General features: G+C 36.1%; 1 protein-coding gene across 12 annotated transcripts in view; it reads left to right on the forward strand.

Moving 5' to 3' along the window:
* SEMA6D (semaphorin 6D) overlaps nt 1-13,019 on the forward strand; it is a 568,415-nt gene that overhangs the window by 219,285 nt on the left and 336,111 nt on the right. The gene's annotated exons all lie outside the window — the stretch shown is intronic.

The following is a 13,019-nucleotide window of genomic DNA, read 5'->3' on the forward strand; positions in this document are numbered from 1 at the left end:
TGGATGTTTGTAATGTACTGAAAAGAATTGATTCTTTCCACAAAAATTTTCTGAGCTTTTGTACCAGACAGTGGGCTAAGTGCTAAGATTGCAGTGGTAAATCACTATTTATAAGCTATTAATAAGCTATAATCTATAATCACCAATTGTGATAAATGCTATTGCCACTTCAATATTTTAGATATTATTACTTCTCATGTAATTATACTTTTAACCTTTCAACCTTTTATACTCTTGCCGAGCTCTTTTTGTGGACAATGCAAATGTAAGTTTGCATCAAGCCTTTGAGTTATTTGCATTACTAGAATACTAATAAAAGGTTTTACATTTCTTGATTCTTAGGCATGTATCCAAATATCTTACCATTATAAAATGCGTCTTCTAAACAACAGCTTGTCATGTAGAATAAAAGCAATAAAAGCAACAATGGAGACTTCAGTGGCTTTTCATTAACCAGTCAACTTCTCAGGCTAAATAAATAATGGTTTTGCCTCAAAACACTAGGGTTTAGATTTTAATAAAAATTGGCTGCATTTAATATATCTTTTACTTTATTTTGTAAAGTCTTTTTCTGTCAAACATTGCAATTCAGTGTTTCATGGATCACGCATTCTGGGACTGAGTCTTTGTTGAGGTTAATAATTACTTAGGTGAAGAACTCACTGAAGGTGTGGAGTGTGGGAGACAGATGATTCACCTAGATACACCACCACAACCTTGGAATCCTTGGATAACTGTTAGTCTCTTTTCAAAGTAAACATAGTGGGGTAAACGTAAAATATGGCTTAGATGTCAAAATCAATTCAATGATAAGATGTGGAAAAGATTAAGAGAAAGAAATCCTTAGTCCTGTGAGAGTTGCATTCTGTCCACAAATTCTTTATGCTTTTGAAAATGTAAGCTATGAGATAGGCACTCAGTAATTATATCAAAATTCTGAATGTTAAGATTTTAAGCAAGGACATAAGTTTTCATTATCTCAGTAAACCTCAACATCCCAAGAAGGTCACTGAAATCATAAATGATGGTGTAGAGTTGACACAATAAAGTGAGAAAGCCAAGTATGAAACAATGATGACAATCTGGATAGGAAAAGATGAGGCCTCAGTTAAGATGGTGGTAGTGATAATAGAAAATGAGAATTGATGCATGATAAAATTGAGCAGAGTAAGTAACTATGTTTGGGAGCTGAAGGAGAAGGGGAAAAACACTGTAACTGTAGTTTCAAGTCTGGTGATGAATATTGAAAAGATTGATAAAAATAAGAAAGTTTAAAGGAAGCAGTTTGGGAATAAGTGTTTAATCCTTTTGAAATGGGTGCATCCTAGATCGAACATTCAAATTGAAATACTCAACATGCTGACAGTAAAGTAGAACTGAAGTAGAGGGAACAGAGTTCTGGCTGAAAAGGAATAAAATGAATCAAAGTGAATACATTTTCCTTCTTCCATCTTCCATCCCTCCGTCTCTTTTCTTGCTATATGCCATCCTAATGATTTTCTGCTGTTACCCTTATTTTGTTGCCTCTATAAGCAGTGATATATAAATAAAACTTTGTTTTCCTCAGTTTTCAAGAAGAGTAATGAAATGCAGGTAATAAAGTTGGACTAAAGCTACTTAATGAGTTGAGTCTGTGTTTGGTCCACTTTATGTCCTACACAGCACATAAATAGTGTCTGGAATATAGAATTCATTCTACAAATAGATAATGTGTGGTCCCATGTGGCATAGCTCCCTCTGAATCATATGTGAGGGACCATTGACTAACCCAGAATCAATCCAAGGGCAAGGCCTGGTACACAAGAGGAATATGTGTGTTTATATCAGTGTGTTCTTTGTAAGAAATATGCCAGATGGGAAGAAAAAGGGGGCCTCCTTTTGACCTTTCAGAGGGACTAAGCACAGCTGGTTATCAGAAACACACACACATATACAGAGAGACAGACAGAGACACAGAGACAGAGACCACAGTTCTTTAACAGCTTTATCTTGATCCCAAAGAAAGATAATAAATGTTAAAAAAAAAATCACTGGATTATAAATTAGTGGAGAATGGCCAGATTTTAAACTAAACCATGTTGGAAACATGTTCAAGTTTCAGCCCCTTTATATAGTTTGCCTTATTCTTCATAGACTTTGTGGTTTGCATTAGGTGGTGGGTAAGCTGGGCTTTCGTTGCAGTCATACTTGAACAGACTCTTTTCCCAAATGAAGAAGGAAATATTCTAAACTACAGTCTGAAATTTCTGTGAGGTTGCTGCAGTAGAAGCAGCCTGGTTGGTGAACCATCAGTCTGTATCTTTGATTCATAATCCTTCGAACTATTAGCAACATAGATTATGGTCTTCCTCCACTATGTCTCCATCTTCTATGATAAAATTTGGCTTCGTGGAATGGTGGAAACTCTGTTTTCCATGTGTGCCTTATGTCCTGAAATATACATGCTCAAAGACCCTGATGAGAAACCATGGACTGCCTATGGCAATCTAAGGCTGTGTGCCTCTCTATGTGGTTGGGCCAGATTAATTTCTTTGTGACCACTTTAGCTAAGGGAGGTGCTGAGGCTGCTGTCTGCTAGACCCTCAGAATGCTCTGACTCAGTTTGGCTTATTCTGGTCTTGAGAGGGACAGGATTCATATGGGGATCTTTCTAGGTAGAAGCGCTACAGATTAGAATAATTTGATCTTTTTGTCTGACTTTTATTAAGAATTGAGAAAGGTTTTTTTAAAATGTTTTTCACTGACTTTTGCATACATTTTATTTTAGTTCTATAAACATTTTAAAGAAGAATCATACTTTGGGTCACTAAGACCCTATCTCCAAGTCATGTTATTTTGTTTTAATTTCCTTAAAAAATAAACAGAAAGATGCTATGGAAAAGAAAATTACTCATCAAATATTCCTCATATTCCTAGGATCCTTATAGTTTAGTAATATGACTAATTTTGGCCTCAGGGCTTTAAGGTAAGTAATATAAGTCACTTCCAGGCTGAGGCAGTAAGAAGCCAATGCTTAGTGAAGCAGTATCTCATCCCCTGAGGAAGCTAAGTGTTCCAATATTTTGATCTCAAAGTGACTCTAGGAGGGAGAGCCTGCTACCATATTAGATATGCAGTGTAAATAAAAATTTGACTTTCTGTGTTATGGTGCTGAGATTTGGGGGTTATTTCTTAACACATAATTGTTAGCCTGACCTGACTAATACATATAATATTTGTGATGCTTTAGTAGACTCTAAATAATTAATATATATTTAAAATATTTCCCTAACATAGAAATTTAATTTTTTAAATCCTATAATGTAAAAAAATGTTGTGGAAAAATGATTGCTTGGAACCAACATTAAAAATAATGGTTCAGTTGTCTGTCCCTCACTGACCCTTAAAAAAGGATTTCCTTCTTCACCCTACAAGAGAGGTTTCCAGTGTTTTGTTCAGGCAAATATCTGAATTATAGCCAATTGCTGTCTTGTGGCCATTCCAAATCTTGTTATGAGCCCATTCAGATTATTGTAAGAAGTAACCTTCATATAGGCTTGGAAGGCACACAGTGGTATTTAGGTAAGGGGTCATGTCTTATTATGTTTTTTACCCCCACCACTAATACAATCCATGATGTTTGTGAGCAATATTAAATATTTACTGTTGAATGAGTCAATGTGTCAAAATTATTTGTTATCTATAAGCAGGTCAGGGAAGTTTTTAAATAATCAGTTATAGTCTAACTGAAAATAAATCGTGTACATTTCCCTCTGCACATTTGCGTACTTGATATTGATTATGTTCTTTCATCCCAAATCATTCCCCACCCACAACAGTCTGAAATTAGTAAAGTAACTAAGCAATATCTAGTTTGAGAGGAAGAAGAAGTGATCTCCCACCTTGGATACCAACCTTGCTGGCTGGCTCTTAGTTACTTTCATTTCCTCCAACTAAAGGAGAATCTCCTTCAAGAGACCTGTATAGCAGTGAAGATGATTCAGCTAATTTACTGTAATTATGAATTTTATTTTTTCTAGAGGTGAGACAAAATAAAAACCTTGGGCTTGGTGTTTCTTCTAAATGGCATCCTGCATTTCCCCTCTCCCTACTGTTTGCTTTGAAAGTACCAAAAATAATACCCTGAGAATCCCTTTGATTCATGAGCCTACTATACAAGTTTTCTTTCTCACTCTATGCCCTTGCTGTGACTTAAGCTTCTAGCAAAATCTGGGATAAGTTAGGGAGCGACTTATAAATGCTGTCTTATTCCTGGAACTTCTAATTTCTAACTGTTACTGAATTTGGATAGTGTGAATGAATTGTTTGGCTTAACATGTCCTAAAGTAAATTTCTGATCCCCCCTGCCCAAGTTTTTTCAACTTGTATCTTCCCCATCTCAGTTACACAGACCAAAGAAAGCACTTTGGAGTTATCTTGGACTTGTCTTGTCTCTCATATTTCACATATAATCTTTCAGAAATGCCTTATTGACTCTATATTCAAAATATATCCTTAATCCTACCACTTCTCTCCACCTCCATTGCAACCACTCTCATACAAGCTGCCATCATCTCTTGACTGCAAAAGCCTCCTAAATTGTCTCTTAGCTTCCTCTCTTGATTCCCTAGAAGCTATCTCAATATAGCAGCCAGAATGATCGTTTAAAATATAGATAAGACCCTGTCACTCCTGCTCAAAATCCCATAATGGATTTTCATCTCACACACTGTAAAAGCCAAAATCCTTTTAACAACTCATTATGTCCTATGAGATTTGACTCTTTCTTATGTCTCCCCTCTCTTCTCATAAAACCTCTCACCACCATCTGCTCTAGCCACACTGGTTCCCCTTGCCATTCCTGAGACCCTCTTGAAATGCTCCTGCCCCAAAACCTTTGCAGTTGGCTATTCTTCTCCCAGGTATGCTCTTTCCACAGATGGCTAACTCCTTCACCTCATTTAAGTCTGCTCAAATATTTCCTTAATGAGGCCTACCATGATCATTTGTCCTTGTCTTCACCCTGGGTATCCCTAATTCTGCTTATCCATGTAATTTTCTCATTTATTTCATTTCATTTATTGTTTGTCCCCCACCTTTAGAATGTAAACTCCATGTGGGAGAGGATTTTTGTTGATGTAGCCCACTATTATATACCAAATGCCTAGAACAGTATCTGTAACAGATGTGCATCATATTTAGCAGATGCATTTGAGGTGGTGCTATCTCCCAGCAATACCTTGTAAATAGGTAAGCAGCTAGAGTGGTAGGGTGACATTTTAGGAACAAGTAGAAGGGGAAAGGATAAAAACATTTGAGTCTACCAATTTAAAGAGAGAAGCTAAAAAGCAATCATGTAAAAACTGGAGCTTTGTGAATTTTTAATTTGTGATTTCTATGCAATGAAAGAAGGGGATCACCTTGTATTCTTTGCATGTTATAATTAGACCACTGTGCCAATTAATTTGAGCATATACTCTGAAAATTATTTCATTAGCTATGTTTTATTTTTGTAATCAAATAATAGCTATGTACCAAGAAGTGAGTAGTTTGTGTACATTTTTAATAATGTTTGCGAGTCAGCTCACTTCTATTTAAAAACCTATATAAACTGAATACTTACAATCTATGTATTTATACAGATCAATTCTCTAGAAGTCTTTAATTATACCCCACTGAAGATTATTCTGTGTTTCTGTTTATATGGTTACTAGAAACAACTGAAACAATTTGGTCTGATCTGTGCCAACACTGTAATTTTGGATGTACTTTCTTCTCTGAATGTGTGAACTCTCCTTTACAGAGAAAATTTATCATGTGACCTAAGTGATGATATGATCTGTACAATATCCTCTTGGCCATGGTGTATCTTTTCATTACAGCCTTTTCCGTGTGGGATTTTCGCATTCACTTTGCAAAGGCAGAGCTAGAAGTAGACAGTGCATTATTGACTAAGTGCCGATGCTGTTCTCATGACTGAACACTTTTATACCTAATTTCTGCCCTGTGGGTTTAGAGGCCAAATTAAGCAGACAATAAAAATCAGATAAAAAGTAACTGTGAGATCTCAAGGAAAAAAAAAAAAAGAAAAGAAAAGAAAGAAGGAAGGAAAGAAAAAGACTCACTTAAATCTTTAAAAATCCTTCACAAAGATACTACTAAATTTTTTCCCCAAAAGATCACAATTACCTAGAGGAGTTTGAATACAAGGAAGATTATAGTTTCATTTCAAAAAGCATTCCAGGCACTAAGGAAAAAAAGGAGGGAAATACAATGCATCTAAGGTATAGTCTCAGGTGACAGGAAATGTCAACCTCCAACATTTATTGAGCACATGCTTTTTGATGAGTCGGGAGAGTTACATTAAAGCAAGTTGCTCACATATAAATTGAATTTAGGAGAACAAAAGAAGGGATAGACGCCAGGGGGGTGGTGAATAGCCTTGAACAGTTGTGACTGTGTTAGAGATTAGATGAAGACTGTAGTTTCAGAAACAGAGGAAGAAATGTGTCTAAGACTTAAAAAGGAGAAAGAAATATAGGGACTTGGCAGAATGAAGAAATGAAAGAGAGAACCTGAAGATGTCCTCCCATGAGGAAGGGCACAAGCAGTTAAGAAATTATCATCATCATCAACAAAGTCAAAGAAAAAGACAGGAAAGTGGGGGTTTGCCATGAATTTTGAATAGTGACTTTATAACAAACTTGGCTGAGGTTACATTTCACTTATTATTGGCAAGAAATCTGTGATGACAACTTATAGTCAGTAAGAAATATTGGGCTGGGGATTGCATTGGGAGAGTTACATGCAAACATGTATTGGGTCACATGTGGGAATTATTGACTGGAAAAGAACAGAACATTGAGGAAAGATGACAAGAACCCCAACTAAACTTCAGAGGGAGAAGCAGGCTCGATGCAGGGAGCCCAACGTGGTACTGGATTCTGGGTCTCCAGGATCACACCCTGGCCTAAAGGCAGCACTAAACCGCTGAGCCACCTAGGCTGCCCACAACCACTTTTTAAGAAAGTCTTTGGCAGGCCTCAATCTAGAAAAGAAACCAAGTGTACAATGTTTCTGAAATAAAGTCAGGAAAATGATGGTGAATGAAGCCTAATATAGGAGAGGCTGAGCTCAAAAACAAAAATAAATCAAGTCATTGGTGATCTCTGAGAACTTCTTGTTGATCAAAATGAAATGCAACTAGGTTGTCTGACATGAAGGAAGTTAGTGGTAAGGATATTGAGATAATTTAAAGTATATGCATTCAGGTAGTTTAGCACATGAAGAGGAAAAAAGAGGAAGGAGAATTGTGACACATTTATGGAACACGCATGAGAATCTATTGCTGTAACTCAGCTTATCTTTTCTTGACCTTTAAGAAACCAAACACTACAACTAAGCTCATCTATTTGTCATCACCTTGTGTAACTTGCTCCTTTTTCCTTTGAAATGCCACCATCCTTCTGATACTCTGCTTCACACTTAAATTTACATGGGAGCCCTATGAGGTTAATTATAGTGTCCTGTTAGCTTCTAGACATTCACTTTATATAATACTATTTTGTATCTTTTTTATGAGTATCATTTGGTCTTTCTTAGACATATATATGAACTATGTCACTTATGTAGATCACATGACTTCCAATCTCTCTCTCTTTCCTGAGCAATCACTCCTAATCCCAAAGTATGTTCTTCACCCTTGTAATTGGACTTAATGGAAAAAAATAATCCTCTGGAAAGTAAAAGTCAAGTTAAACAGAGTAAGGAAATACAGAGCAAATAATGTTGAAAAGAAACTAAAGTGGACACTAGTCAGAAACAACAAAAATTGTAATGCAAATGGAGGGGATGGGAACAAGATGTAGTGAGAAATGACCAATGCAAAAACAAAAATGGAATATTCTGTTACAACAAGCAAGATAAATGATATGTTTATTACTATAAAAGAATGCAGGCAAAATGTCATTTATATAATAGTCTGATATGCCATTTGTCTTTTAAGTGTTTATTTGCAGGAGTTTCAAAATGCATAGCTATCTTTCAACTATAGACATTGCATGATTTTTGGCAATAGTAGATCCCAGGTGATTGAAAAAAAAAAAAATAACAGGTCTTAGAGGACTCCATATGCTGAAATGTTTTATGGGATCATACCAAATACATTTTACTTTTTTAGAAAGGTTGGTTTGAATATGTTCCCAACCATAATATATTATGAATATCTGTTAATATGAAATATTTCAATCCAAGGAGTAAAACAGAGAAAGGATTTGTAACCTATCAAAGGTTGATTTCTCTATAGCTTCTTTGGTTGGGAGGGATGGAGCACAGGAGGTGACTGCCACATCTCTACACTGAGATCACCTACATCCCTAAATTCCTTAGGTTGTTATTGATATTGGATTAACTAAATGAGATAATTAGCTAAGTTTTAAATGTATGAATTACGAATATTTTCCTCTGAGTTTACCACACCCCCCTCATTGTATATAATTTCTAGCATTATAAAGGCAGCTAAAATTCATCCTAATTACAGTCATTATATTATAATGGGCATAAATAGCTTGAGAAGAGACTCTGAATGACTAGCAAACCTTGCATCCACAATATGTCAGCAATATTTTCTGTGAAGTTTGGTTAAAATCTATTAACAGTATTATTTACATCAAATGCTGATGTTTCCTAGATTTGTTACCTACTCGACAGTCTTTGAGACCATTAGAAACCTAAGACTTCCCCTTTACCTCTTCCTATCAGAGAAGTGGTCTATAACCACACTTCTAAAGGATACACTTTGCGATATACAGGAAAGGGAGGCTCAGCTACTTTTTCTGTCTCTGCAGCTGCACAAAAATTTACGCCTGTTCTGCTCCATAAAACTGAGCAGGAGGAGCCTTAGCCTGCAAATGGGGGTCCTACGTTCTTATCCCCACACTGCCACCAGCAAGCTATATGACTTATGCCACTTGATCTCCCATTTGTCTCCCTTTCCTCATCATTCAAAGGAGATTAATACCAGCCTTTGATAGCTGTATTATAAGGAAACATCTGTGGATGTGCTACCAAAAGTTTAAAGCTTTAAATATTACAAGTTGACATTGTTTGGGTTAATAGCCACCTTCCAGAGTGAAAAGTGCTCTAGATGTCTACATTACTGTTAGTTGCTACATCAGAAATGCCAGGAAACGAAGTATATTTGCCATTGTCCTCCAATGCAACACAAGAGCCATCTTTTCTTGGGTGTTGAGTCTCTGTGCAGAAAAAAAAAAAACTTTGCTATGAATAGGGAAACTCTGATGAGAACAGCAGGACTCTAAAAACATAACTCTAGGAATTTCAAATAGATTAGAGTTATTACTTATTGCTCCTTTCTTATAAGTCATAGGTGTGTGTCCTAAGTAGTATTCTCCAGAACCAAAACAGGAAGATTAATCCCACCCTAACCACCCAGTAGTTAGAGATTATTACACTGACTAGAAATAATCTAGTAATAGATTAATAGCCACCTTCCAGAAGCCACCTTTTTTATTTTTTGTGGAAGGAAGCCACCTTCCAGCCACCTTTTTTTTTTTTTTTTTTTTTTTTTTTTTGCCCAGTAGTTACAGATTATTACACTGACTAGAAAATTATCTTTTTTTTTTTTTTTTTACCAGTGGTAGAAACTGCATTACAATTCAGCAAATTGAAATTAGTTTCACAAGTAAGTAAATACTTGTGAAAAGTATTGTGAAAGTAAATACTACTTTCCTAAGTAGTATTCTCCAGAACCAAAACAGGAAGATTAATCCCACCCTAACCACCCAGTAGTTACAGATTATTACACTGACTAGAAAATTATCCTTTTTTTTTTTTTGCCAGTGGTAGAAACTGCATTACAATTCAGCAAATTGAAATGATTACTAATCACATTATATATAATATATAATTTATATATAATATATTATAATTAATATTATATATGTATATAATTGCAGATGGCATTTCCAAAGATGGAAACACTATCTCCCATCCCTACTTTCTTCCCATTGAGAGTTGGGGTCTTCCCTTGAAACTTGGCAAGCTATTATGTTGGCTAATAGAGAACAGTTTAAAATGACTTTTGTCATTTTGACTTAGGTGTAAAGGCAATGCAGTTTTCACTTTTCTCAGTGGAATGAACTCTTTTACAGAGTTACTGTTCAAACAGTAACTGCTTTAAAGTCACCATAGTGTAAAGAAGCCCAAACTAGCCCCTGTGAAGTGACCACATGGAGATCTTGAGACCATGAACAGAGAGATGCTTAACCAGCTCCTAGATGTTGGTAGCACCTGCTGCACCAGGTCTACTCACCATGACTACAGCCTCACAAGGGACCCAGCCAGAACCACCAAGCTGAGCCCTTCCCAAATCCAGGGGAGATAATAAAATTACTATTGTTTTAACCCTCTTAAGTTTTGGGGTAATTTTCTATACAGTAATAAATAACTGGAATACACTGAGAAGATATTAACACAAACTCTTAAATATAACTCTCAAAGAGAGTTTTTCTAAGATAATCTCCAAACATTAGCAACTGTGGAAGTCCTTCAGTTTTTTTGAAGGAAAGGAGTACACTCACACATCAGGAAGTTTTAGGAAATTAATTAGTAATGATCACTTACCATGGAAATTGGTCTTCTCAGGACATGTAAGAACATTACCTTTTACTAATAACCCATCATTTCTAGACCAGAGTGGGTACAAAGAGAGTAGATAAGGATGACATACAAATGGATGATCTAGAAGACAGTCACAATGTCTTTGAGATATGGTCAGAATCCCAAATGAGGCTCACTTAACTTTTCAGAGTCAGCCACACCCTTATTCTGGAAGTGATCTGCCCTTGGCTGAAATGTGACAGTATGCTGCTGTCTTGCTCATCAATGACTGCATCTTAGACCTTTTCCCCTATGCCTATTTGCTACATGCAGGGCACTGAGGAGCAATTCAGAGAAAAATAACAGTCTCATGGAATTTATAATCAACACAAATGCACATACACGCACATACACACATGGAGTTACTAACAATACAAAGTAGATTATGACCTTCAAATAAATACTATGGACAGCTGTGGGTGTTCAAAAAGAAGAAAATTCATGTTAGCTTGAATGAATAAGAATGGCTTGTCAATGGAGGTGGAATATATAAGCCTTTATTAAAGTGTCAGTCAGTGAAGTGTTGGGTTAGCTGATTTCCTTTAACTCCTCTGATACCCAGGATAAGCTTTCAAGGATGGAAGGTTGCTTCTCCATCTGCATTCCTTTGAATAAGTATCACAAGTGCAGACTGTCACACGGATAATGGGGCAAATGCTTAGTTCTCTCCAGAATTAGCTGAACTAGTTTATTTGTTGGGAAAGTACAAAATTTATGATACATTTGAGTCCTGTTTGTATCACAGATTTTTAAAATATAATTTTTATGATGCTATTTTCATGATATCATTATGTTATGATACTGTCACTAAAGACAACTTATGGAAAATAGGAAAAAGAGAAAGTAAACTCACTTATCTCCTTATTGTGGTGATATGTCTTTTTCTTTAAGTTTTTTATTTAATTTTTTTTAAGTTTTTCATTTACTTGGTTAGTTACCACACAGTGTCCTCTATTCAAGCTCCATATAATATTATTTGTTTCAAAAGGTTATATTCAAAGGGTGAGATGGCTCATCTGGGATATAAGTTGAATCATGACAATGGATTTAGGGGGTGGTAGTTAAGCATAAAAGTACTTTGGACTGGGATGCCTGGGTGACTCAGTGACTGAGCATCTGTCTGCCTTTGGCTCAGGGCGTGATCCTGGAGTCCTGGGATTGAGTCCCACATTGGGCTCTCTGCATGGAGCCTGCTTCTCCTCCCTCTTCCTATGTCTCTGCCTCTCTCTCTGTGTTTCTCATGAATAAATAAATCAAGTCTTTAAAAAAAACAAAGTACTTTGGACTCACAAAGAATGATAAGTTCCCACTTCCCTCTCACTAATGGGAAATAGACAATCCATGTGTAAGAGAAAGTATATGACCATGCAAAATGTTTTCCTTCCTACATGAAAATTCCCTCCATTCATCACCCACTCTCTGTTCTTGATAGTCTCCACCTGCACCGGGGTGATCAACCTTGTTGGTGTATTTCTCACGGCACACTATGCCCCAACACCTGCTGGGGCACTGATCACTTCCAGGAGAGGGGGTGATTTCTTGTTGGCCACTGTGAGAGTGGTTTGGGGGGAAGAGCTACCAGCCTTGGGGGATGCTGGCCTTTACCACTGGGGGTGTGCATGGGATGCTTTCTTCTGTGTGGGTTATGGGATGAATACGAGTATATTTGTGTTAGAGTATGTATTATGATCTATAATTGCATTGCTAATTTGTGTGTATACACAATATAAATTATGCATACATTTTAATTCTTCAACTAACAAACTGGAGGTTCAAACTTACTATTTTTCTTTTTCTTTTTTAAGTTTTTTTATTATATTTATTTTTTTAAGTTTTTCTTTTACTTGGTTAGTTACCATACAGTGTTATATTAGTTTCAAGTGTACATTTCTTACATCACCTAGTGCTCATCACGACAAATGTGCCCTTAATCCCCATCACCTACTTAACCCGTCTCCCTACCCCACTCCCCTCTGGTAACCATGAGTTTGTTCTCTATAATTAAGAGTCTATTTCTTGATCTCTCTCTCTTTTTTTCCCTTTGCACATTTGTTTTGTTTCTTAAATTTCACATATGAGTGAAATCATATGATATTTTTCTTTCTTTGACTGACTTGCTTCACTCAGCATTATATTCTCTTGCTCCATCCATGTTGTTGCAAATAGCAAGATTTCTTTTTTTTTAATTGGAGTTCAATTTGCCAACATACAGCATAACACCCAGTGAATAGCAAGATCTTTTTCTTTTTTATGGCTGAAGTAATATTCCATTGTATACATATACAACATTTCTTTATCCATTCATCAATTGGTGGACAATTGGGCTGATTCCATGATTTGGCCATTGTAAATAATGCTGC

Source organism: Vulpes vulpes, chromosome 15 (genome assembly GCF_048418805.1).
Source record: "Vulpes vulpes isolate BD-2025 chromosome 15, VulVul3, whole genome shotgun sequence".
NCBI lineage: Eukaryota > Metazoa > Chordata > Mammalia > Carnivora > Canidae > Vulpes > Vulpes vulpes.